Below are 16,328 nucleotides of genomic sequence, written 5' to 3'. Positions count from 1 at the left end.
ACATGCACACATCTACAAAAAGCTTTTGATAAAGTCCCTCACAAAAAAAAAATATTAAGAAAACTGGAAACCATAGGAGGGATACAAGGTAAACTATTGAAATGGATGGAGGACTTTTTGCATAGAACAAAAAATAAGGGTAGTGCTCAGAGATGAGCTCTACTTGGGAAGAGGTAGGTAATTAGTGGAGTTCCACAAGGATCAGTATTGGCTCCAATAATGTTTGCTATTTATGTGAATGACATGGATGAGGGTGTGGAATGTTCCATGAGCTTCTTTGCAGATGATGCAAAAACTGTTAAAGAAAGCGAGTACTGAAATGGACTGTGACTCACTACAGAGAGATCTGAACAGGGTTTGGGAATGGAGTCAGAAGTGGGAAGTGGACTTCAGCATTAAGAAATATAGCATAATGGAATTTGGAAAAAGTAAAAAAAAAAAAAAAAAAAAAAAAAAAAAAAAAAAAAAAAAAAAAAAAAAAAAAAAAAAAAAAAAAAAAAAAAGGAAGTAAAGAAAGTGGGATCTGAAAAAGACCTGGGGGTGATTATCAAAGGATATGTCCCCTGACAAACATATAAACAAAACTGTTGGTGAAACCTATAACTTGCTAAGATCAATAAAAGTGGCTTTTACTTACCTGGATGAAGAAATGGTAAAGAAAATACAAGTCACACTGATAAGGCCTAAATTGGGGTATGGAGCAACACTATGGTCACCCAGTACTAAAAAGAATGAGAAAGATTGAGAGAATCCAGAAAGCAATTACAAAGATGGCCCCAACACTATCCCCCTCCGCCCTGTGAGCAGGTTGCTGTCCTGGAGGGGCTTGTGCATAGTGATGAAGATATGGGCTATGGCAGCGGGGAAAGTTTTCCTCCTTGGCAGATTCAATCATGCTGCACAGACCATACTGGAGCTGTCAGACCAAGACTCACAGACTGGAGTGTAAGTAACTGATAAACGACCCCCACCCCTCTTTCATTTGATGGCTCGTTTATCCCTACCCTTCTTAGTTACTGCACTCTTTCTTCTCTTTCTGAACAGGCTATTATCTCGGGGTAGGTTCTCTGGAAAACTCCAGATTGCCTTCCCTGAGAAGCACCCTCGACTTTCTCTTGCACCTTCTTAAGGTAGTTTTAAGTTCCCGGTTACTCTCTGACCTGTGTGCTGGTAGCTGACCGAGTTGGTGGGGGCTCACCTGGCGACAGGTGCCACCGGCGAGGGCTCGCAAGGTTCGGTGGTCAGTGGATGTGCATGGGAAGGAGAACTCCTGAGCTTGATACCGTTCTCCCTTCCAGTACAGGTAAAAGGGTGGCTACGCCGGCCTCATACTGTATGAGACAAAACTACAGAGGACAAACGGGTTTTCAAAGCCAAAAAACTCGACGCCAAGGCCCTTTACCTGTAAATAGCCATTTGTGGACCCTTTTCTGGCTCTGCAGGGACTTTCCTTAAGTGACTGGGGCGCCAGGCACCTGCAGTATCTCTTTCCACGCACTTCAAACCTCATGTTGCTTATGGTGTGGCCCTACAACTTACCGAAAGCGCTCTTTAAGTAGTAGGCTATACCATAAAACTTTGATTCCATCCAATTATGGATGAATCATCCTCCCAGGTCTTGGAGGTCCCTCCTCCTCCAAAACCCATTGACCAGGAGGGAACCGATGCTGACCCTTCCGCCGTTTCAAATCCCGATTTGGATAATTCTCACTCCTTGTGTCCTTCAAAGGAGACTATAACTCCTAATGAAGGACAGCATTATGATTCCACTAGTAAAAATAATGTGGTAAAAGTTACTACTGAGTTGGGTTCTCCCTCCTCCAGAGCTTTGGAAATCAAGAATGTGAAAAAACTTGTCTGTGGTCCATATCCTCCAGCTTCCTAAGTCCTGTAACTATGAGACTCTTACGAAGTACTTTGGTTGCTATGGTCAAATTACAGAAATCCGTATGTGTTATGCTGAACCTGGAAATCCTTGGGAAGCCTGGCTGTCATATACTAGCCACAATGCTGCTCTGAAAGCTAGTAGCAATATTCCAAATTTGAAGGTTTGTGGAGCAGGCGTCACTGGGGCTTTATGTGCCAGTGCCCCTAATGCCCTAGATGTTTATGTACCTTCCTTGTATGCTCCTTCTGAGAAGGAAAACGGCTTAAACACTTCCCACAAGGAGAGACTACCAAGTCCTCCAATGTGGTTGGTGGCCACTAGTGGTGGGCAGCTACCGGTGAAATTACTTGTTTTATCGGCAACAAACTTAATGATAGCTTACCGACAAAAATTCTGCTACCGGTAAAGCTTCGTTAACCGATAACTCGATAAGCTATACCATAACACTCAGAGAGCGGTAAGCACGTCTCGGCTTGGTGGTACTGAGTGACGGTGGTGACAGGCCCAGTCCCCCGCTAATTTTACCGGTTAAACTTTTATCATTAAACATGTACCGCTAAGGTCTCGGTAAGTTTTTACCATTAAAACCGTTTTTTTTCGGCACTCTTTTTAATTTCTCAATAGAATTAGTTATTTCTGTGATCAGCATACGAAACTGTATTAGTTGTGAAAGTTTCATAAAAAAAAAATTCCGCGTGTCGCCAAACGAAGACCCATATATTATAGGGGTCTTCGTTTGGCAACACGCGGATTTTTTTCATGAAACTTTCACAATTAATACAGTTTCGTATGCTGATCACAGAAATAGCATTAATTCTATTGAGAAATTAAAAAGTGCCGAAAAAACGGTTTTAATGGTAAAAAAAATGACCGAGACCTTGGCGGTACATACTTGCTTAATGGTAAACGTTTAACCGGTGAAATTAGCGGGTCACTGGGCCCGTCACTACCGTCACTCAGTACCACCAAGCCGAGACGTGCTTACCGCTCTCTGAATGTTATGGTATAGCTTATCGAGTTATCGGTTAACGAAGCTTTAACGGTAACAGAATGTTTGCCGGTAAGCTATCGTTAAGGTTGTTGGATAAAACCTGTAACTTTACCGGTAGCTGCCTACCACTACCACCTCCAAACATGAACCCATGCATGCAGACACGCGAACGAAAATGTATACACCACACCCACCCTCAGCGGTAGATAGCAGACTATAGTAGCACCAATTAAAGTATGACCTTTTCCCTTTACAATGACATAACAATAAAAACAATATGTAAAATAGAACCAGATATATAGCTTATTAAAGGACAAAAACATTGATTTTTCGAACTCGACTCGAACTTGTGACGTCACTACTACCTCACGAGTCTTTTACCGGTAAACTGTCGGTAATTTCGGTAACTGTATTGTTGTTCACCAATAATTTCGATATTGAAATTAGCGATATTTGCCCAGCACTAGTGGCCACTGCCCGGGAAGAAAACTATGATTACTATAAGTTCTGTAAATATCTGCAGAGGAAAGTTGGTGAAATTTGTAGTGGTGATATCACCAGATTTGGCAAGAACAAAGTTCTAATACATGCAAAGTCCAAAACTCAGTCTTATATGCTGAGTCACTTAAAAGCTGAAAGTGGTGAGATGCTGAAGGAAATCAAGCCACACATAGACTTCAGCTACGGTAGAGGTGTCATATATGACAAAGACCTATATGATTTTGAAGAGGAAGAAATACTGGACATGTGCCCTCATGACATCTTCCATATCCGGAAACTACGGGGCACCAAAATGATTGTACTAACCTTTACTAGCCCTGACCTGCCTACGCATATCATAATTGAAAACGAAAGGATTGCTGTGCGCCCTTTTAAGCGAAAGCCATTACAATGTTTCAAATGTTTTAAATTTGGCCATACGTCGACTGCTTGCAGTGGAGAGCAACTGTGTGCTATATGCTCCTACCCCATTCATGGTGAATGCACAACACCACCCAAGTGTGTGAATTGCGGCCAGGATCACCAGGCCCGTGACAGAACTTGTCAGTCCTATAAGGATGAAGAAGCAGCACTTCAAAAATCCAAAGCAGAGCATATCAGTATCCGATATGCAAAGAAGCTTCTAGGCCAAACTAGAACATATGCCAAGGTTACAAAGAAACGAGCTACTGTCTCTAAGGCGCCTCAGCCTACCGCTTCACACGGTAGAACCCCTGAGGTAACAGATACCCGCCTGAAACAGGCTTCGACCGTTGCTGAGGTAGCACCTCCTATCTCCCCCACCCCTCCTTCTCAGGAGTTAACTCAGGCATCATCTGTGCCCGTTATTGAGGGCTCAGAGGACACTCCCTCACTAGCGAATGTACATTCGCAAGATGATGCGCGGCCAGCAAAGGATGTTACGGCGGAGAGATCCCCAACACGTGGTAAGAAAAGGGGAGGAACATCCCCTGCCCCTCGCTCTCCTACCCTGAGCATCCCTACCTCAAACAAATATAAGGTGCTTTCATCGGATGCTACTGGTCCTCCAAAAGCTAATACATCGACACCAAACGTATCAAAGAAGATCAATATTGAGAGCCACAAACCTGGCCGTATTAACTCCTCTCAGGGCAATTCAAAGGATGAGAGATCTAGAGGTGGAAAGCCTCCAGCCGGAATTGCTGGCAGCCCTACTATCTCTAGACAAAACGCTGATCAGCCAGAAAATAAAAAGTCTCATAGAGTCGGAAGTGGAAAGCTCCCTAAATAAAAATGTCCATCATACAATGGAACTGCCGAGGTCTCAATAGTAGCTCTGAACACATCCGAACACTGTTTAGAGACTACAACACCATGATTTTGTGCCTTCAAGAAACAAAACTAGGAGATACAAGTTATAATCCTGGACTCAATTATAACTTTCATAGATCACCCCCTATTATTGATGAGAGGGCACAGGGTGGCACTGCCTTCATAATTCACAAGTCTATTAGATTTTCTACAATCCAGCTCAATACAGACCTTCAAGCCTGTGCTGTACAGGTTCAGCTCGAGAGAAAGATCACTTTGTGCTCCCTTTATTTAGACCCTAAACTTGAAGACCACCTTTTCGACGGCCTTATGCGAAATAGACAGCTGGATGTCTCAGATATCCAAGACTTAGTGAACCAGCTCCCTCCACCATTTATTTTAATGGGTGACTTCAATGCCAAACACACCTTATGGGGTGACGTACACTGTGATAGATGGGGTTACATCATTGAGCAGCTACTTGATACCAATAATGATTTAGTGCTGCTGAACGATGGCTCTCCCACTCGATATGATATTTTTCATAACACCATCTCAGCCATCGACTTAACTATAAGCACAGCATGCCCTCCGGTTGGAGTACAATTGGGCTGTTGATAGAGATCTGCATGGCAGTGACCACTGGCCAATACTACTTCAATATGTTAAAAGTATCCCATCACCCTGCCTGCCAAAATGGAAGATCAAGGAGGCTGATTGGAAAGAGTTCACTAAATCATCAGCTATCAATGAATCGCACACCAATTTTTTATCCCCTGTTGCTGCTTATGTGCACCTTTCACAGACCATCATAGATTCTGCGCAACAAACCATCCCCAAAACTGCTGGCCTACCCAGGCGTCCTGTAGTCCCTTGGTGGAATAAACAGTGTGAGGTTGCTAGGAAAATAACCAGGACATGCCTTCGTAGATTGCTCAGGTCACCGTGTGAGGCAAACCAACTTGCTTATTCTAGAGCCCGTGCGAGACAGAAGAAAATATTTAAAGAAGTCAAGCGTGAATCCTGGAAGAAATATGTTTCGGAATTAACCATCGCTACCCCTACGAGTCAGATTTGGAATAAAATCCCTAAATTACAAGGTAAATTTGTACCGACTGCCTTGCCCGTTTTAGAATCTAACGGTACTCAAGTTTGTGACCCGAAGAGGGTTGCTGACATCTTGGGTGCCCACTTCGCTAGTGTTTCAAGTGCGGCTAATTATGCTCCTGAATTTCAAATACATCGTGACTCGGCACCAGTTCTCCCTCCGCCTTCAAACAACACAGAGTCCTTTAATCTACCTTTCACCTTCGATGAAATGAAACATGCTTTATCAAGCTCAGCCCTCACTTCCCCTGGCGATGATGACATCAGATATGAGATGATTGCCAACCTTCCCCAGTGTTCACAGCTGTTCCTGCTTACGGTATATAACGGTCTATGGACCACACACTCTTCACCTGATACCTGGGATCTGTCGATACTAATCCCCTGTCATAAGCCAGGGAAAAACCCAGAACTTCCAGGAAGCTATAGACCTATTGCCCTCACTAGCTGTCTTTGTAAACTCTTTGAGAGAATGGTTAATAACAGACTTGTCTGGTATCTAGAATCCAGAGAGTTGCTGTCAAACAGGCAGTTTGGATTCCGGAAGAATCGCAGCACATTTGACCCTTTGCTAATACTCTCAAGAGAAATCCAAAATGCCTTAGCTAGAAGACATCAAACCATTGGTGTGTTCTTTGATTTAGAGAAGGCCTATGATACAACCTGGCGGGGTGGCATCTTGAAACAGCTAGCATCATGGGGCATTGGAGGCCACATGTTTGCATTTGTACAGAACTTCTTATCAAACCGACGACTAAAAGTCCGAGTTGGATCTGTATTTTCATCATCTTATCTGCAGGAAGAGGGGGTCCCCCAGGGTAGCGTGTTAAGTGTTACGCTATTTGCAGTGGCCATTAATAGCCTCATGGACCAAATACCACCGACAGTTCAGAGTACCCTATTTGTTGATAACCATGCTACTGTCGTGCCCCAACAACACTTGAAGCTGGTAGAAAAATACAAGCTGCGATAAATGTAATCACTAAATGGGCTGACAGGAGAGGTTTCAAATTCTCACCTCAAAAAACTAAGGCCATCAGATTTACAAGGTGTAGGAAACGAGAAGAGATACCAACTCTGTTTTTGAAGGGAGTTATCCTCCCATATGAGAGTGAGGTGAAGTTCCTTGGTGTGATTTTTGACAAGGGCCTCACATTCGTTTCCTATGTTAACGACTTATGTGTTAGAGTACGACAGTCCACCAACATTCTGAAAGTTGTCTCACATTATGATTGGGGAGCTGATCGTACTATTTTATTAAGGCTCTATAAAACTCTCTGCCTCAGCAAAATTTATTATGCTTTACCAGATATATGGCTCTGCTGCTATTAACCACCCTTGAAAAATTAGATGTGCACAATCTGGGTTTGAGAATCTGCACGGGTGCCTATCGTGCCTCCCCTGTGGACAGCCTATTTGTGGACTCAGGTGTACCACCTCTTTCCTTACGCAGAAAGGAGCTGGGACTACGATATTTGGCCAAATGTTTGACATGAAAGGATAACTCCAACTTTAAATTTATTATGAACCCTTACGACGTCTCTCCAAATAGGCCCCGTATCCCTAAGTCACTGGAGGTTCGATTGGAGAAAGAATCTAGAGAGATCGGTCTCTATTACTCTACTATAGCCAAATTAGGCCCAACAAAGTATCCTCTGCTACTAGCAACGAGAACAGACCTACTCATATCAGCATACTATTATACTGTACTACCAGCCTATCATCATGGCCCCAAAATGTCCTTCATCGTCTTCTGCAAGCACCAGCGGCCCTGCGGGGAAGAAGGGAAAGCGCACATCACTGACACTGGAGCAGAAAATAGAAATTACAGAGGTGGAAGAAGAGGACGTTGACCAGCTCCTACAGTCACACACGAAAGAACTAACCAACGAAGACCTGCTGAAAATGGAAGCTGAAAGCAAACAGGAAAGAGAAGAGGCGGAAGCGGCAGCAGAAATAGCAGCAGCAGACGACACTCAAGGACGGGGATTGACAGCCAAGGGACTTAGTGAAGCGCTGGCACAACTTCAGGACTCTATTGACAAATTTGAAAATATGGACCAAGATGTGGAACGTAGCAGCACCGTTAGAAGAAAAGTCATGGATGCAGTGTTCTGCTACACACAGATGCACACAGAATTTCAAAAGAAACAATGCCAGACCTCCATGTTGCGATTCTTCAAAAAAGCACTAGTGCAAAAAGACATGACAGAAGAGGATGTGGATGACCCTGCAGCTGTGGAAGTGCAGGTGGATGTGGATGTGCCAGAACAATTGGACAGTGAGGGTAGGGAGTGACTGTTGTGGTGTAAGTGATGAGTGGTAGAACTACGTAAGTAGTACAGTGTACAATTGTTTTTCTCTTTTATAGATACATTAGAAGGTTTAGAATTAGATATTATTAATATCTTACAGTATGTACTGTACGTTTATTAGCCAAATAAAATGTGTTTTTTGTACAAACATTGCAACTTTTATGGACCAAATCCATATGGCAAAAATTAATTTGATTTACGCGATTTTGATATACGCGACGTCTCTAGGAACCTATATCTCGCGTAAATCGAGAGTTACCTGTATTACATAAAGATCATGAAAGGTGCCAAATTGTTGATAGCATACGGACTCATATTTCGAAATGCTCCTGGGTGACCAGGATAGACCATGGGCCCTTCATGTTATATGATATGTGGAAGTTGTCCATCTACTCTAGGAGGGTTAAAAGGTACAGGAGTAATGTCTTTTGCCATTCCCAGAGTATGGAGAGAGCCCAAGAACCATCACAAAGACTTTCACTTTTGCAGGATTGATGCGACAAAGTACAGAAAAGCAAAAGGAAGACAATCTCTTCAGTATCCAGACACACCATCATCTAGAGCACCTGTCCCACATGATGACAGCTTACCAGTACAACAACCACCAGAAAATGTAAATATACTTGTTATCATACTCTCCAAAAGCCTTACTTTTAATTAACTTGAATGTTAAGTATTCACTATGCATTCATTTTCCTAAAGATATATGGAATACTAATGTTATTCAAGTCTTTGTTGAAATTGCTATATGTAGTTATTGCTTTCTTTTCAGACAGAAAATAGAATGGATATTTCATCTGAGGACTCAGCAAGTAGTTGCAGCCAAGAAATGTAGGAAGCTTCCATACCAAGAATGACTTCGAAGTCTCACTTTCCAAATCAGGGTGAGCTAGATGATTTGATTCTGTGCCAGGGCTATTCTGTCTTGGCACTGTCTTAGAGCTAGAAAGGGATTCTTCTGTGGAACTGATATCGAGGCCTTGGTGAAGTACTGAGTTTGGTGGTCTGTCTTGAAGAACCCAAGATGCAACTACCACACAGATGACACACAAGACCTCATTCTACAACGCCCCACGTTAACTATCCCTAGACAACAACAGATTTCTTTCCCGAGTGACTTATGGGCCCATCTGGTGACTGTAGCTGGTTAAGACCTAGCACAAAAGATTGACTGATCTTGAAGAACTTGTTTAGTGATTTGGATATTGTATCAAAACTTTGTCTATAAAAACACTGTATAGTTCCATACCAGTGAAAAATATTTTTACCCTTGTGGTTTTATTGCATTCAACCATGTTTATTTTATACAAAATATTCAAGACAAATACACTAATATTCTCAGTAAAAATTTCATACTATAGCCTTTGACACACAGGACTCTTTATAACACCTGTTGAACTCATCATAAAAACACATAAAACATAAGGTCTAAATATCCATGACATTATTTTCAGAAACTAACTTTTTGCACAGTACAATATAATGCAGACTCTCCTAGATGAGGCATTATATCAATATAATTAAATCTCATTATTTTATTTTTATAGACAAGGCACTGGCTACGCCGTGGGTGCCTTGGCCTGCGGCGCTAGATCCCTGCCCTTCGCTCGCGACCAACCAATCGTCTCCGTTGCTGTGACGTCAGTGTTCTCGTCCAATCAGTCGTCTCCGTTGCCGTGACGTCACCACTCTCGGCCAATCAGTTGTCTCCTCGGCCGATCAGATTCCTTACACAATGGAATATTTTTGCCGGATTTCGGAAGGTGGTCATAAAAACGCAAGGAAATTTTAAAAACTGGAAAACTTTATTTTTTTATATACAAGGTGTGCTTGGCCTACGGCGTAGCTTCGCGCCCTGCCCTACGATTTTGTACATGAAAAATACATTAAACACATAAGTGGAATTTCTAAACAGAAATGTAGTAGCACATTTGTAAATTACACACAGGAACCCACAGTCGGAGAAAGAATAAACTTTTCCTGAAGAGGGCTACAGTTGATAGCCGAAATATAGGATTTTTCTTTATTCGAAGTTTATTCTTTCTCCGACTGTGGGTTCCTGTGTGTAACATAAGTGGAAATTCAAATCTTCCTTCTCTATCTAACGATGTCCCTCAGAATAATCCACTGTGTAAATTTCTTCGGGCATAATCATGGCTACGGCTTCTTCTTCTGTCTTACTGAAAATTGATCTTGGAATGCACACGATGGATTGATCAGGTTCTTCTTCCCCTATTTGCGAAGGAGTCTTCAAAATCTCCCGAAGGAGTCTTCAGTCTCCAAAAGGAGTCGTCAAAGTCTACTGACGTTGGCGTCAAATTCTCCCCTCGTCTCTCTCTCTGTTTCTCTTTCTCGTTAGGTCAATCATAAAGGCAATAAAATTTCGGAAGGTGGTCATAAAAACGCCAGGAAATTTTCAAAACTGACAAACTTTATTTATGTATATAGATTCTCCTGGCAATATTTCGTAAAGATTCTCTTAACAATATTTCGTAAAGATTCTCTTGGTAATATTTCGTAAAGATTCTCTTGTTAACATTTGGTAAAGATTCTCTTGGCAATATTTCGTAAATATTTTCTCATTAATATTTCGTAAAGATTCTTTTGTCAGAATTCCGTAAAGATTCTCTTTTTCTTGTTAGCACCACTTTCTTTTTCCATGGTAATTTTAGTGTTTCCGGTGATGACTCATTTCCGGGTTGGGCCTTGCGTAGGAGGTTGGAAGGTTTAGAGAGAAATATTTTTTTATGTTAGTGGAGTGGAGATTCTCTTGGCAATATTTCGTAAAGATTCTCTTAGCAATAATTCGTAAAGATTCTCTTGGTAATATTTCGTAAAGATTCTCTTGTTAACCATTGGTAAAGATTCTCTTGGCAATATTTCGTAAATATTTTCTCATTAATATTTCGTAAAGATTCTTTTGTCAGAATTCCGTAAAGATTCTCTTTTTCTTGTTAACACCACTTTCTTTTTCCATGGTAATATTATTAACGTATTAGATTAACACACGGAGAGCAGCTTAAAGACACGTCTACCCTCTATGAATGCTTACAGGCGTCTGAGTCAGATGTGTCCCCGGGAGTTAGTGTTTCCGGTGATGACTCATTTCCGGAGTAAGAGGTTGAAAGGTTTAGAGAGAAATATTTTTTTTTATGTATATAGACATAGAGGCACCGGCTACGCCGTGGGTGCCTTGGCCTGCGGCGCTTTCTCGCTTCGCTCTCAGTCGCTCGCTTCGCTCGCTCCAGGACCTCCGGTCTCTTTTATTTATTTTTTTTTTCGATGGTGCATTCTCGATGTACTCATCGGCATCCCGTTTTGAAATATTCCTTATGATCTCGAGGAGTTGAGATATTTCTTGTTTCCGTTCTTCTTTTTCTTAGAAAGTCCTTTCCCAAACCTTAAGGGGGACAGATGTGTCTGATTCTGATTCGTCAACGGCATAGTCTTAATCAGGCAGGATCATTGCCGTTGCGGCTTCTTCACTAATATTATAAGCTGAAGCGGGAATCTCAACGGTTCCCAATTCAGGTTCCTCTTCTGGAATTACCTGTTCGCTGTCGTTACCTTTCACTAAAGACTCTCCCTCCCTAATGGCATGTCCGAAAATTTTTCTTTATATACCACGTTTGCCGGATTTTTCACCACACATTCACCATTAACTTTATGGTAACGTCGGAAGATAATTAATGAGTCCCAGTTTGCAACCCTTGAACATGCCACATAGAGCTGTCCATGGGCAAAACAATCGGACGAATCCAACAATAACCCACATTTGTCAAAAGTTTGCCCTTGCGACTTATTAATTGTCATAGCAAAACTTAATTTGACGGGGAATTGTCTTCGGGAGAAGTTGACGTGTATCGTTGGATGCTAGAGAAATCCTTGGAATAATGACCTGAACACCGTTAATTAAACACCCCACCTAAAATCTTCCCGACAATTATGTTCTTTGCCAGATTCGTAACATAGGACATAGGTTTCGCATTATCATGATAACGCATCCTACCTTTAGTTTCAACTCATGTAACAGAACAGAAGGAGAATTCATTTTGTTATATACCGAAGTTTGAATTTCAATTTCATCGTTTCCCATCGGTTTATCCTCACTCCTGTATATATGTTCATCACCTTTGATTCTTTCATAGATCACCTCATTTATGTAATCCACGTCTTCGTTTCTAGGTCATATTATGGCTCTTTTTTGGAAATATAGATAGCTGTTGGCGTTAGCTTCGAGCTCTTCGTAGACCTTTTCGATTACATCATCCCTTGTTCTGACCAAAATACCAAATTGCTTTGGAAACCTGAATCTACATGTTTCATCCATGCCAATCCATAACAAATTTTCTGCGAATGTCCTGCGAATGTCCTTCAATCTAACATTTAGTCCTAATTTGAACTTACGTAAATCCTCCCAGAAAAACGCGTTCTTGATGTTATATTTCCAACTCTTCATTCTTATCTCCGCCTCTGATGACGGGCAAAATCTGTCGAAAATCACCCGCACACACGAACGGAATGCCACCCATAAAACAATGTTTGTTACCCGTTATGTCTTTAGCAGTGCAATCCAATGCAGTTATTGTATTTTTGTTAGTCATCACCACTTCATCCCAAACTATAAGTGAAGTCATCTTAATCAGCCTTGCAAGCTCCGAATTTAGCTTAATGCTACACGGTTTCACTTCATTGTGTTCCGTTATTGGAATTTTCAACATATCATGGGCCGTTCGGCCTCCGTGTAAAACTGTAGCAGCAATACCCAAGGAAGCAACAGCTAATGCTATTTCACTATTTGCACGCACAGTATCCAATAACAGGTTCAACACAAACGATTTCCCCGTCCCGCCAGGGGCATTCAGGAAAAAAACACCAGAACGCCTGTTTTTACACACTCCATTACGGCATCGTAAATAGCACGCTGTTCCTTGTTAAGTAATACAATCTTTTCTGAAACCTCTTCTTTCAATCTATCGGTATTATAAGCTTTTTCGCGTCTAATTACACTTGAGGTTTTCTCTTTCCCCCTTGAAGGAGGCAATCCATAAGCGCTTATCTCACCACCACCACAGTTCCAAACCTGTTGTTGTATGTCATCGAGCGCATCCAAGTAGATTTCGTCATTGTATTCGTCTAAACCCGAACTTCTTAAGAAATCGCTCGCAAATAAGTCCCTCGTTTCTTTCCAGATATCCGATTGGTCTTCCAAATCAGAGAACACCAACATACTTGCATATGTAGCACGCAATTGCGATCGATCATTGGTGTGGTTTATAATTTCAATTATAGTTTTCTTCCACGTTTCCTCGTCATTCAACAAACCCATCGCTTTTACGGCTTCCCGAAGTGTATCGTAAAGGACCCCGTCTACTGTACGCAGATCTGTGTAACCCGTAGGACCTTTCTTGTGTGTCAGGAGCATTCTGAGGTAGAATAATTCAACCATCTTGGTGTCGACGGCTCGCATACGCCCCAAAGATGAAGTTTTTGTCATCCTCTCATGCCACGTGTGCTTGTCTTTATCGTACACAAAGTGACTTGGAACTTCGGGGTAATACAGGGTTCTAGCAAACTCGTTCGTTTCGCAAAGCTTGAAAAATGCTGTTAATTGGGTATCTTGATTTGCTTGTTCGCTAATCTTGTGCTCCAAATCAGTTTCCCTGTAATAAATTTCATTCTCATTTTCCAAGCGCAAATCGAGCGAAGTAATCGGTGGGAAGCTCCTATGGATTGGGAACTTGAAGATCTTCCAAGTAGCTTCGTTTGCGTTTATGTACTGTACCTTGTCTCGAGGTAGTTAAGCACTTCGTTTACCGGCTCGCCTTCCTTAGGTTTGGTGTATAGAATCTTATCACACCCCTTGTTTACGTACTTTGTGACGTACGCTATGCATCTGATGGAGTTCGAACACTCCACGTTGATGTGAGTGTTGTATTTTAGGCATAAATAAGGATTATAGGGTACGACCCAGGAATTATCCACAGTAATGTTCTTTCTTTTGATCTTACGTTCGAACGTAAAGCCTCCCTCTCCTGGAGCACGACGCCTGTATTGGGGATAACCGTTATTTCCAAATAATATATCATTCCGACATGGTTTTGGAAAGTTTTTACCACAAACACCATTCTTCTTTAACCTTTCCTTACAACAAACGTTAGTTTCATCAAAGCCGATGCAAGGCCCATGAATCATGCAAGTTGTTACGATCTCGTACAATCTGGGTTCCTTTTCTTTATCGGGAATTTGGGCACATGATTTCATCGACAAATTCCGCTGTTACCCTATATTCCATCCATAAAAGAATGTGAACGTGAGGCAGACCTCGTTTTTGCCATTCAATGCTGTATAGAAATGCTTTAACTCTGCCAAAAATGTGATTTTTAGTAAAATCATCTATTAAAGCCTCTACTTTTAACTTAAACACCCGACTAACCAAATCGGGTCTATCGCAGCAGCCGGTATTTGGATTCCCTTTCATTTCTACGACAGCTGCCCGCAGCTCTTCCCATTTTGGGTTCATCGTAAACGTAATAAAGAAATCGGGACTCCCGTAGTGTGTTACAAACGCCAATGCATCCTGCTGGCGCTGTTTCATGTAACGCGGACCGCCCACAAAAGTTGGTGGGATTATAATTCTTTGGCCCCTTTCTTTGGCCGACGCAACGTCCGCCTTTAATATGTCACACCTTTCTCTGCGTATAGATGCCTGGTTGTCAACTATAAAGCATAGTCTGTGTGATTCTACTTTAACGTAATTATCTACGACAAATTGCTGAAAAAGCATGCGTCCTTTAGTCAAATAATTGAAGACATCCTTTCTTTCCATGTAAAGGTTTGCGTAATACATACATGGTGATAATCTTTTACCATCCTTTGGTACATCAATCTTAGCTGAACTCAGTGCGTTTACCTTCTTTTGCCTTTTCAAATTGTGCGTATAACCCTTATCTCCGTGAGGTATTAGTAGTGGATATTGGAATGTATCGTAAAAGTAGTTTGTGCGACTTAGAATGAAGGTATCATATTTCGTATCTACTTTGGGAGAACGTATGGTAACCCGTAGGTTTGCAGGGACAGACGGGTCCAAATCCACTATAGCCCCTACTTGAGCTTTCGCTGTAGGCAAGTTGTAAACACCTTTGTGTTCCTTAGTATTCACCCCCTCAGCTGATTTTAATGTTATTGCGACCTCAGGTATAACTTCCTGTTGTTTCATATAAGTCTCCATTAGTTCCTTAGCACTCTCAAATTCCGCTAAGAGAGCTCCAATTGTCTTATTATTTGCCAAAAGGAATCTTTGTAAAACTTCTACGATATTTTTGTTATCCTCTATTTCCCTTAACTCTCTTTCACGTCTAGCTTGCGTTTTCTTTGACCATTCTACGGTTTTATTTTTATAGTTTATATTCTTTGTAACTTGTTGGGTGCGCAATTTTATTTGTTGTTCTTGATCATAATAGAAATACAAATCCAGGAACTCTTGTTTTTGCCAGTAATTACTTTGGCCAACACGAAAACTTGTCTTCGCTTGCCCACAATCCTTTATTTCCATGTCACCGATACCGTTTTCTGATTTTTTTTAAGTTTTCTATTTTCATCCCTTCCGTCATATAACGCGGCTTTATATAACCCATTCTTTGATAGATATTACCCCTAATTTTATAAACAAACTATTTTTCAGAGGGATCTTGTAATATGGTGGGTGTCACAAAGGAAGTAAAGCAAAAAAGGCGGTTAAACGCAATGATATTTGAAAGAAACTTCCGAAAGGGGAGTCTGGCTACTAAATAAAGTTCTAATAATTCTCCGGTCAAAGGAGCTAACTTCTCGAAAATGGCTTGTCCAAAAGAACAACACAACATCCTGTTTTCCTTCGGCCAAAGCAACGCGTCGCACAGTTTACATCGAAAAGCACCGAATTTACCAACGCTATGACAAATAACTCTATCTTCACGTAACTTACCGGTCAAATCCTTGGTAGTTTGAGCAATTTCACTAATGATATGCTTTTCTTTCCTCTCCTGCATTCTTCTAACGTGGCTTGTTCATCATCGGTTAACTTCACTGTTAATCCCTGTTTTTTTAACTCCCTAATCCGTTTCCGAATTTGCACTTCCTTGGCCCTTTTCAACTTTTTTGCTTTATTTTGCTCCTTTCTTTTTGCTTTTTCATTTTTTACGGGCTCTATCGGCTTCCCTTTGCCTATTTCTGCGTTCCTAGTCTTCTTTTTTACAGGCTCTATCGGCTTCAC

Source organism: Oratosquilla oratoria, chromosome 1 (assembly GCF_046742065.1).
Source record: "Oratosquilla oratoria isolate Oo_2021 chromosome 1, ASM4674206v1, whole genome shotgun sequence".
Lineage (NCBI taxonomy): Eukaryota > Metazoa > Arthropoda > Malacostraca > Stomatopoda > Squillidae > Oratosquilla > Oratosquilla oratoria.
Note: the sequence above shows the minus strand (reverse complement) of the source record.